This window comes from Acinonyx jubatus, chromosome E2, assembly GCF_027475565.1.
Source record: "Acinonyx jubatus isolate Ajub_Pintada_27869175 chromosome E2, VMU_Ajub_asm_v1.0, whole genome shotgun sequence".
NCBI lineage: Eukaryota > Metazoa > Chordata > Mammalia > Carnivora > Felidae > Acinonyx > Acinonyx jubatus.
In genome coordinates, this window is record NC_069396.1 from 26,478,659 (window position 1) to 26,490,705 (window position 12,047).

Genomic DNA, 12,047 nt, shown 5'->3' on the forward strand with positions numbered 1-12,047 from the left:
TCATGATCTCACGGTTCGTGGGTGTGAGCTCTGCTAATGCAGGGCCCTGCTCTGTGCTGACAGCTCAGAGCCTGGAGCCTGCTTCACACTCTGTGTGCCTCTCTCTCTCTCTGTCCCTCCCCCACTTGTGCGCATGCTCTCTCTCTCAAAAATAAATAAATAAACATTTTAAAAAATAAATAAAATGGGCAGAAAAGGAATAGACATTTCTCCAAAGAAGATATAAAAATGGCCATTTAGGGGCACTTGGGTGGCTAAGTCAGTTAAACATCCAACTTTGGCACAGGTCATGATTTCACAGTTCATGAGTTCGAGCCCCGCGTCGGACTCTGTGCTGACCGCTCAGAGCCTGGAGCCTGCTTCGGATTCTGTGTCTCCCTCTCTCTCTGCCCTTCCCCTGCTCACACTGCGTCTCTCTTTCTCTCTCTCTCAAAAATAAACACTAAAAATAAAAAAAAAATTAAAATGGCCATTTAGTACAAGAAAAGATGCTCAACATCACTAATCATCAGGGAAATGCAAATCAAAACCACCATAAGACACCACTTCACTCTCATTAGGATGACCATTAGAAACAAAGACATAAACAACAGAAAACAACAAGCATTGGCAAGGATGTGGCGAAATTGGAACCCTAGTGTCCTGCCAGTAGGAGTGTAAAATGACATCGCCACTATGGAAAACAGTATGGAGGTTCTTCAAAAAATTAAAAATGGAATTACCATATGATCCAGCAATTACATCTCTGGGTATATACCTGAATAAATTAAAAACAAGGACTGGGATAGATATCTGTACATCCATATTCACACCAGCATTAATCACAACAGCCAAGAGGTGGAAGCAACCCAATCCATCCTAATCTGTCCACTGGTGGAGGGATGAATAAACAAAATGTGACATAAACATACAAATGGAATAGTACTCAGCCTTAAAAAGAAAGGAAATCCTGACATTACTACAGTGTGGATGAAAGACATCATACTAAGTCAAACAAGCCAGTCACGAAAATATAAAAACTGTACCATTCCACTAACATAAACCACTAAGTTAGTCAAATTTATAGAGACACAAAAAGTAGAATGGTGCTTACCAGGAGCTGGGGAGGGAGGAATATAGGGAGTTATTTTTTGATGCATACAGAGTATCAGGTTTGTAAGATGAGAAAAGTTCTGGACATAAGTATATAGCGATATGAATGTACTCGATACCACTGGACCATACACTTAAACATGGTTAAGATGGTATCTTTCATGTTATGTAAAGTTCACAATGAAAAATAAAGTACATCAACTAAAAAACTATTTTGAATAAAATTTGAAAATTAAAAACGTGTTATGTTGTCAAAAAAGGAATTTCTTTTTTTAAAATTTTAAAAATTATATTTATTTATTTTTGAGAGACAGAGCACAAGTAGGGGAGGGGCAGAGAGAGGAGACAGAATCTGAGGCAGGCTCCAGGCTCTGAGCTGTCAGCACAGAGCCCGACGTGGGGCTCGAACTCACAAACTGTGAGATCATGGCCTGAGCTGAAGTTGGACGCTAACGGACTGAGCCACCCAGGTGCCCCACAAAAGGAATAATTTCTGAGAGAGAACTTAAAAAATAAAATGTTATCTAAAAGCATCATGTAGATTCTTACCAGTTCTGAAGCTGTTCTTTTCAATAGTCTTTGGAATTTGTCTATGGGCCTAGCACGGTACCACGTACTGACTTGGATATCATAGCACAGGAAACATTAGCCTGACCTTTGAGGACAACCTTGCTGGGAAAATTAAATGTTGCATATGAAGTAAGAAACAGGAAAAGGCTGTATGCGACGAGATATCCAATGAGTGTCACAGAGAAAAAGTTTGAGAGAGAAGAGGAAAACTTCCAGGAGGCCTGGTCACAGGGAGAAAAAGGGCTAAAAGTCAGAGGTAAGAAAAATCCTGCCATTGCTTTGAATTTTTCAATCCAGGCTTCAATTCAGAGCCATCCCTATTCAATCAAACAAGGAATACTTATTGGACATCAAGTGTGAGTAGAGAGGGAATTATAGACTTTATAGAAATGAATGTAACACGTTCTCTACCCTCAAAAAGGTTAGACTCTAATAAAAAAGCCAGGGTATTTATGCAAATAATTATTATTTTTTAAAATCTCTTTTATTCATCAGATTATAGCCATAAAAAAAACCCCACAGAATATTCTGCAAATTCACCATTCCTGTGGTTTTCACATCACGGGAACTAAGTTCTGTCAGTGACCCAGAGAGAACTTTCTGGGGACTTGGTCATGAGATGTTCCAAGGCAATTTCCTACACGCACAGTCGCATCAGGTTGGTCTTAGGCACTTGGGATGCAAAGGAAAAAACTCCTAACCAGACATCAGATCTGCTGCCTCTATCCCAGCTGTGTAAGTCAAGGTGACCCAGGCAAGTCACTAGCCCCGCTTCTGTAAACGAGGGAGCTGGTCTGAGTTCTGCCCTTTCCAAGGACAGGCTTCCTTGTCAGGGGCAGAACAGAAAGACAGCCACTGTGGTTTTCCTTGAGACAACAAAATGGAGCTCAAAGTTAGGGGAAAGGCAAAAGCAGGAGAGAAGGCTCCCCCAAGCAGTGGGGAGTAGCTCCATCCTGCCAGCAAGGTGGGAACAGAATTCTCTTGCAGGAGAAAGGTTTGAGTGAGACAAGCACACACTCCATCCCAGTGTTTCTACTTGCTCAATACTTACTCCTAACTTCATGGACATCATACAATTGCATTTCCAGGTGAGCTTCCGGAAAAACTCATCTGTGCTCTGAGTAGCGATGCCTGTTTTCATCTTCCCAAACAAATGAGTTTGGAATACCTCTAATGTGTGTAAATCCAAAAGGGTTGTGTGTTGATCACCTTTTATTCATTTATTTTTAATTTTTTTTAATGCTTATTTATTTTTGAGAGACAGAGTGTGAGCAGGGGAGGGACAGAGAGACAGATACAGAATCCAAAGCAGGCTCCAGGCTCCGAGCTGCAAGCACAGAGCCCCATGTGGGGCTCGAACCCATGAACCGTGAGATCATGACCTGAGCCAAAGTTGGTGCTAAACTGACTGAGCCACCCAGGCTCCCCTGATCATCTTTTAAAAATGAATTTTGATGGGAATGCAAGCTGGTACAGCCACTCTGGAAAATAGTATGGAGGTTCCTCAAAAAATTAAAAATAGAACTACCCTACAATCCAGCAATTGCACTACTAGGCATTTATCCATGGGGTACAGGTGTGCTGTTTCGAAGGGACACATGCACCCCAATGTTTATAGCGGCACTGTCAACAATAGCCAAATATGGAAAGAGCCCAAATGTCCCTCGATGGCTGAATGGATAAAGAAGATGTGGTATATACATACAATGGAGTATTACTCAGCAATCAAAAAGAATGAAATCTTGCCATTTGCAACTACGTGGATGGAACTGGAGGGTATTATGCTAAGTGAAATTAGTCAGAGAAAGACAAAAATCATATGACTTCACTCATATGAGGACTTTAAGAGACAAAACAGATGAACATAAGGGAAGGGAAACAAAAATAATATAAAAACAGGGAGGGGGAAAAACAAAAGAGACTCACAAATATGGAGAACAAACTGAGGGTTGCTGGAGGGGTTGTGGGAGGGGGGATGGGCTGAATGGGTAAGGGGCACTAAGGAATCTACTCCTGAAATCATTGTTGCACTATATGCTAACTAATTGGGATGTAAATTTAAAAAAATAAAAAATTAAATTAAAAAAAATAAAGATTACATGAAAAGAAAAAAAAACGAATTTTGATTACAATTTTCTCCTTTGAGGCTTGGATTTTTTGAGCTTTCATTTACAATTCCAGTTTACAAACAGTGACTTTTATCTATTCAAATTGACCAAAACGGGGTTTAAACACCACTTCTGTACAGAGCTTTGTCTTTGCCAATCTCGAAGCGTCATCCCCCTCTGCCTCTCTGTGCCACTTGGCACCTGGGTCTTCATGAAATTACTGGTTTTTAAGCAGGTTTTGTTTGTTTTGAGAGCAGCAGAGAATTTCTATCAAATAGCACCTTACCTTTGATCTCCAACACAAAAACAAGTACCCTTCTCAGTCTCCTGGGTTCACACCCCGTCCATGAGATTCTGCAAGGGAAACCGAAAAGCAGCTGAAACCCCAAGTTTTGGTGAAGCAGAAATAGTGTTCTAAATGCTGCCACCCAGTGAGGGTGACAGTGGCAGACAGACATTTTCCTGCAAGGCCAGTCAGCCTGTTCAGACTCTATTTTGAGAATTCATTTAAAAGAAAGTCCGGGAGCGCCTGGGTGGTTGTCCGTTAAGCGTCGGGCTTCGGCTCAGGTCATGATCTCACAGGTTGTGGGTTCAAGCCCTGCGTTGGGCTATGGGCTGTGTGTGGATAGCTCAGAGCCTGGAGCCTGCTTTGGATTCTGTGTGTGTGTGTGTCTCTCTCTTCTCCTCCCCCACTCATGCTCACACTGTCTCTCTCAAAAATAAACGTTAACATTTAAAAAAAAATAAATAAGTGGAAGGAAGGAAGGAATGAGGGAAGGAGGGAGGGAAGGAAGGAAGAAGGTAGGAAGGAAGTTGAGATACTAAACTACCTTGGAAAATGAGGCAGATGAAAAGGCCATCTGACATTAATGGAAAAAAAAAACCCAACCCACCAAGATTGTAATTCAAGTTTTAATTAGTTGAATAATACATTTTCAGAAAGTTGACAAAAGCAAGCAATTCTGCTTCTTTGTTTAAAGCAGTTCCTTCTAAAAGCAGTCATGAGAAAGCAGAGAAAGCACGCTTGCTTCTGACACTTTCTTTTGCTATTGCAAATACCAGCTGTGCCAAGGAGTCCTCAGCCGAGAAACCTTTTCAGTTAACTTGGCCTGAGTGCCGCATCTAGCTGCCCGGTTGAGAAACCGCGAAGGTAGAATGTCGCGGGCAAGATCGCCGCCTGCCGGCCTAAATGATCACCGCACGCAAGTGCCAGAGTGGCATTTGGTTGGCCAGGCGGCCTGAGGATGGAAATGTTTAACTATGCGAGTTCCCTGGCTGGACTTGCTTGGACGATGGATGGGTGATAATATGTGTGTGGTCACCTTAGGAAAGAATGAGAGCCCAGAACTTACCCACGTGAGGAAAGAGTGTTCCCATTTCTGCTGCCACTCTCTTGGAATCCTCTTAGCCTCTGGAACAACTTGTGTTGTCCAAAATGAATGACGTTTTACAACCTTACCTTGTGGAATAGGAGCTCTAGAAAGATGCAGCTTTATGGATTTATTAGTTATTACATTTGAAAGAGCAATCTAAGATCAAGTGGGACGTCATTAGCGACCAATTTCAGCCAGCACAACTCGTACCCAGCACGGTGCTGAGTGTTGTGAACTAGGGATGTTCCCCGGGTCCTTTGCCTCCTACAGACCGTGCGGTCTAGCACTTAGCTTACATCACGTTCTATTTTTTAAGCACGCCCAGTAGATATCCTTTTTAGATCCTTCTTACCGCTCTGAGTGGGTGCAGCATCTGTGCAGATCAGTAGGTCATTCCTTTCCCGAAATACACTTTTTGAGAGAATATTCATCATTTACAGCCACATACTTTGAAGTCAAACAGATCTAGGTTTGCATCCCAGATCCATTACTTAATAGCTGTGTGACCTTGGGCAAGTTGATTAACCTCTCTGGGCCTCAATCTCCTCCTCTTTATTATGATTTTTTTAAGATTTTATTTTTGGGGCGCCTGGGTGGCTCAGTTGGTTAAGTATCCGGCTTCACTCAGGTCATGATCTCACGGTTCTTGAGCCCCGTGTCAGGCTCTATGCTGACATCTTGGAGCCTGCTTCGGATTCTGTGTCCCCCCCCCCCTCTCTCTCTCTGCCCTTCCCCCATTCATGCTGTCTCTCCCTCAGAAATAAAATAACCATTAAAAAATTTTTTTTAAATACAGATTTTATTTCTAAGTACTCTCTACACCCAACATGGGGCTTGAACCCACAACCCTGAGATCAAGAGCTGCACACTCTACCGACAGAGCCAGCCAGGCTGCCCCATCCTCATCTTTAAAATGTGGATAATAAATTCTACCTCACATGGTCACTGTGAGGATTAAAGGAGATAACATGTGCTGATGCATCAAGCAGGGTTTGACCCATACTAAAAGTAAAATGCCAGAAGTATTTCTACATTTAGATTAAATGTATTAAAGTGGTTTTGCTTTCTGACTTATGGAATGGGACTTAGGTGACACAAGAGCATTGTCAAATTTTTGTATTTCTCAAGCTCTTTGGAGCCACCTTTACCCCTCACACTGAGGCAAACAAGTCTGCTTCCCTAGCTGTCAGGGGAGGAAGGTGGCCTTCTTACCCCTGCTGGAGCTCACACCAGGTATGTTTGTGAGTAGTCACACAGACCCCACGATGTCCCTGAATTTGACACTGGTGCCAGGATCCATACTATTTGGGTTTATCTAAGTAACCAGAACCCACGCACTTCAATTTTTTTGAAGCTGCAGAAGTGCCTTTTGAAAGTGGTCAGTTTTCTGTATCTGGAGTTTGATCAGTTTTAGGGCGGCTTCCTTTGCTTGGGGAAAATCTCCAGGATGGGCCTTTTAGTGACACAAATATAAACAACTCTTGGTGACAACTGTGTGGTCACCTGATAGCGAAAATACCGATGCTTCACACTGGGATGTCCTGTGAATGTGACTGGTGGAGGTGTCTCTGACCTAATATGTCCTTACGGAGTCAGAGGGCTTTGGGCCGTAAAGATCAACCAAGACTGCACCATCGGTAAACGTGATGATTTGTTCTTGGGGGATAGGAGTGCCCAAGAATCTTCCACAGGAGATCAGGAGCAGGGGCTGGCCCAGGCAGGAAGGATGAGCAGCTTCTGGGCCTCACCTGGAGGGAGCCCCAGAGGAACCAGCCTGGATTGCTGGGCTGGGGCAGGGAGGGACCTCCCTCGGAGCAGAAGGAGTTGTTCCTGCACTTAATAAGGCGCACGTTGGCCATTGGCCGAGGCACTTCTGAGGCTGACAGGTAGGCTGGCCTGTCGAGGCAGAGGAAGGAGATGCCAAGGCAGAGAGAGGGCCAGGAAGAGAGATTCCTTAAGTCGCGAAATTAGACTGTCCAGAGCAAGGCCTGGGAATCTATTCAACCGGTGTTCCAAATTAGTGACTTACAACCTTGGCTACGTGTTAGTATCTTCAGGGAGCTTTCAAAAACTACAGACATCCAGGGGTACCTGGGTGGCTCAGTTGGTTGAGTGCCTGACTCATGATTTTGGCTCAGGTTGTGATCTCACGGTTTGTGAGATTGAGCCCTGTGTTGGGCTGCGTGCGGGCAGCATGGATCCTTCTTGGGATTCTCTCTCTCTTACTCCCTCCCTCTCTGCCCCTCCTCTGCTTGAGTGCACGCACGTGCTTTCTCACACTCTCTTTCAAAATAATAAATTAAAAAAAAACAAGAAACAACTACATATGTCCAGTATATACCCAAAAGGATTGAAAATAGATGTTAAACATTTGTGTACGAATGTTCATAGCACTATTCACAGTAGCCAAAAGGTGGAAACAAGCCACATGTCCAGCGATAGATGAGTGGATAAACAAATTATGCAATATCCGTATGATGGACTATTATCTTGCCCTAAAAAGGAATAAGGTATTGACACATGCCCCAACACGGCTGAACTTTGAAAGCATTATGCTAAGTGATAGAAGGCAGATACAAAGGTCCCATTTTGTAGGATTCCTTTTACGTAAAATATCCAGAGTAGTTAAATCCGTAGAGATAGAAAGCAGATTTATGGTTGCCAGGGGCTGGGGTAAGAGTGAAATGGGGAGTGACTGGTTAACGCATACAGGTTTTATTTTAGGGTGACGAATGTGTTTTGGAACCAAATAGAGGCGGTGAATGTGAATGTACTAAATGCCACTGAACTGTTTGCTTTAAAATGGTTAATTCTATGTTATGTGAATTTCACCTCAATAAAAAAATTACGACATTTATAAAACATACAAGTGCCCAGGCCCCACTGCGGACTAGTTAGACCAGGGCCTCTGGACTTGGGGCCAGAGGTGGATACACTTAGAAGCTCCGAGTTGGTTCCAGGTGCATCTCAGGCTGAGAACCCCACTCACAGGGGATTTGCTGCTATCTCTCAGAAGTGTAGCACTCGGCTCATACCTGGTCCATCACCATGTCTCCAGTCAGGTGTCCCCTCCTTCGGAAAGCTGTCTTCAAGGATGCTCCCTCCTCCTGCTCTGCCAGGCTAGGTGACCTAGGTGACAGGCTCCTTCCCCTGAAAGCCCATGGCTTCTTCCAGAGCACCTCTTGCACCTGGTTGCCAGACTTCGAGATTTCTGAGGGAGGCACCAGGCCTTCTTTCTGACTTGGTTTCCCCAGGGCCCATTCCAGGGTTTGGCACAGAGGGGAGCCTAGAAACATGGAGTGAATAAGTGAACAGATGAGTAGCGGGTGAGTGAACGGGAGCCTGGCTCACCTGCGTCTTGTCCCCCCCACCACTGAGCTTGCCCAGAGCTTTCCCAGCACAACAGCTGAAGGGTCCTTTGAGAGGGCTTTGGTTCCTCCTACAGGTGTATTCCTGCAAAGTTGAGTAGCTTCGGTGCTGGCGGCTGAAGGTGTTTCCACCTGAATTGTCAGGAAGCGAGCTTCTCGTGCTCTGCATGCGTGTTGGAACCACCTGGGGAGCCAAGGCCCCTCAGCATCTGACTCAGCCGGTCTGGGGTGGGACCAGGGAGAACACAGAGGTTTCTCAAAGCCCCCAGATGATTCTCATGTGCAGCCAATATCACAAACCACCGCATGAATGCTTGATTGCTGCATTCTTGAATCATTTTCTTCCCAAAATCCCAGACCGTTCAGAAAATGACCGCCACGTTCCCTTACTTGGAAACAAGAGGATGTTTAGCACAAGCATGGCAGATGCCTTGAATTTGCTCTCGAATTCAATGCCATTTCTTTGAGTGTTATTACCTTCAGGGTCAGACAGCCTGTGGGGGCAATGATTTGTCCCTCGTCCGCTGGCTGCGGGTGGTCCCGAGGGGCGAGCGAAGAGGTTGGGTGGCAGCCAGCGAGGCAATCGCTCCCTCTGTCCGTGTCCGCGTGGTTTTAATGCTGCTGAAGTGAGAAGGCTCCCAGGACTTGAAGAGGCTGCAGGATTGTCTTCCCTCCCTCATCAGTAAACAAAGAGAAAGAGAGCAGGGGGAAGACAGCCTCGTGACCTGATATTCCAGACCTCTCCCCTTCCCTCGGCATAGTCTACGGAAATGCAACAGCACGTTCCGTAGTTACAATGAAAAACGGTTTTTCACTCTGTGTGTTCGTTTTGTTAGAATTATCGTACTTTTCTGTTGAAGAAACAAAATGCCTACACTCCTTGTTTTTGTTAAATAAGCTTAAATATTTGTTGTTCGGGGTGCTATTTCGCTGCTGGTGTTTGTTGTTTCTCTTAATATAATGTGACAAAAAATAACTCACTTAAATATGCATGACTAAGTCTTAGGTATGATCCTGATCAATGACTTCACAAATACTGGTTTGGATTTTTAAAATTAGTATTGTGCTAGAGTACACAAAATATAAACTTGACCGTTCTAAAGCACGAATCTGCGGCGTTCAATAGATTCACAGTGTCACGCAACCAGCTGGCTCCATCTAGTTAGAAGCACTGCATTTCAGAGATTTCTTGTCACCCCTGCACCGGTCAAGAGGTCACCCCCCCCCCCCATTCCCTCTATCCAGAATAGACAAATCCAGAGACAGAAAGCAGAATTGTGGCTGTCAGGTGCTGGAGTGGGAGTTACTGGGGACAAAGGGAGAGTGACTGCCAAAGGGCATATTTTTTTTTAATGGTAATGAAAATATTCTAAAATTGATTGTAGTGGTGGGTGCATGAGTCTGTGAATATGCTAAAAGCCACTAAATTTAAAATTTTAGGTGGATGCATTGGATGGTATGTGAATTATATTATATTTAAGAAAAAAACCAACAAAACACTAATGTCTAATTTACTGAGTTTTGACTAAGCCTTGGACTTGTGGTATTTATTGGTTTGCCTCTTTGAGTATTTTCCTAGACTAGAGCTGTGACTCTGGGGAGTTTAATAAAATGGCCAGCTCTCTCAGGGAACTCCCAAAGCAAAAACCACATTCCTTCTCCCTGTTTCTTGGGAAAACTAGGTTGCCTGCTGTAGTTTAGATTTCTTTATTATTCAGTAAGGAGTGTGGCAAGACTACCCATTTTCCTCTGAGTGCAGCTCTATCCATGGGTTTTGAAGGTGGTGTTTTCATCAGCATTATTTCCCAAAAAGTCTATACATTTATTTTTTGTCCAAGGGTAGTTTGATAGAAAATGCTGACATCCTCAAATGGTTGATGTTCTGCTTCTACTTTTTATTTCTAGGTTTATTGTGTTATGATCAGAGAATGTGATTTGTACTATTCCTAATTTGTTATGTATAATGGATTTTCCTTTGTGTTCATTTTTCTTTCTTTTTTTAGAGAGAGTGTGTGTATGAGTGGGGGCAGAGGGAGAAAGAGAGAGAGAAAGAATCCCAAGCAGGCCCCATGCTAAGTGCAGAGCCCAATGTGGGACACAATCACACGGTCCTGGGATCATGACCTGAGCCGAAATCAGGAGTCAGATGCTCAACCGACTGATCCACCCAGGTACCCCGGGTTCATTTTTATATAACTTTTTCCATTCATACTTGAAAAGAAGTTTACTCTTTTCAAGGGATACAGTTGAGAATATTAGTGACTGGTTATATTGTTCTTTTAGTTTATTGATAAGCACATATATTATTAATAATCATGTTAATAAAATTTTTATAGTATAAAATACCATAATTATTTAAGTAATTAACTATATTATTGTTACTGTAATTGTCTTACCTTTTTGCACTATCTAGTCCAGCAAGGATTGAAATAAGCGGGTGAAAGTCCACCAGAACTGTTGTATTTCTGCTGGTTTTGCTTGGTTATTCCTGCAATTTGTTGATACGTAAGAAACAGGAGACTAAAATGAGGTACCTCTTCTCAGCTTTCACTGAGGACCCAAAGTGAGGTGAGACAACACAGCAGATGCCAGCAACCCTACCTCCTCCACGAGGGGCAGGATGGCCTGAGCAGGACGTGCTAAGAGGCTATAAAAATGCAAAGTGTAAGAACTACACTTGAATTAATCTTACAATTAGGAAGAAATGAGGCAAAGCATAAAAATAATTTAGGTGATAGAATGTTATGCCACTGTTAAAATATTAACATATTCAAAATATTTCAATGAATAATGATGTGGCAAAAAGATCATAACATACTATTAATTCTGATTTTATAAAATACACGCATATATAGAAAAAAGGAAGGGCGCCTGGGTGACTCAGTGGTTACGCGTCTGACTCTTGATCAGGTCATGATCTCACCATTTGTGAGTTTGGGACCCATGTCGGGCTCTGCGCTGACAGTGTGGAGCCTGCTTGGGATTCTCTCCCTCTCTCTGCCCCTCCCCTGGTCTTGCTCTCTCTCTCTCAAAAATAAATAAACTTTAAAAAAAAATAGGAAAGAAATACCCCAACTGAGATTTCAGGTACTTTTTCTTCTTGACATTTGTCTGGATTTTAGAACTTTCTTACAATAAATATTGGTTTCTTTTGAAATCATTTTTATGACGAGGAAAAAGAAACAGTTAAAAAATAGTTAAAAATGCCTAAGTAATCACCTTCCTGTGCTAGCTACCTTTACTCTTCAACTGAAGACCAATACATGAGTGAAAAGCAATGGATTTGGGGGTGATCTTCCTCTTACACAAGGTCCCAGAGGAGGCCGGGGGCCACTGACCTGGCTTCATTAGCCGGCAGTTTGAATAGCAGATTCTGTTGCTCATTTTCCCAGTAAATGGGCAGAATATCTCTAGAGGATGCGTCAAGTTCTCCCCTTTCTCATACACTTATTTGGGGCTGGTGCTGGGACTCCAGTTTTATGTTTAATCATGGCTCTGAAATTCAGTTGCCATAGATACAGAGGACCAGGATGATG

General features: G+C 43.3%; 1 long non-coding RNA gene across 1 annotated transcript; it reads right to left on the reverse strand.

The window, feature by feature from the left end:
• Positions 1 to 236: 236 nt before the first annotated feature.
• On the reverse strand, positions 237 to 9,692 carry LOC128313213 (uncharacterized). Its single transcript, XR_008293583.1, has 3 exons — positions 8,989 to 9,692; positions 8,179 to 8,429; positions 237 to 4,124 (listed from the first exon to the last, which is right to left on the reverse strand). It is a non-coding gene; the product is annotated as an uncharacterized LOC128313213 (long non-coding RNA).
• Positions 9,693 to 12,047: the final 2,355 nt, after the last annotated feature.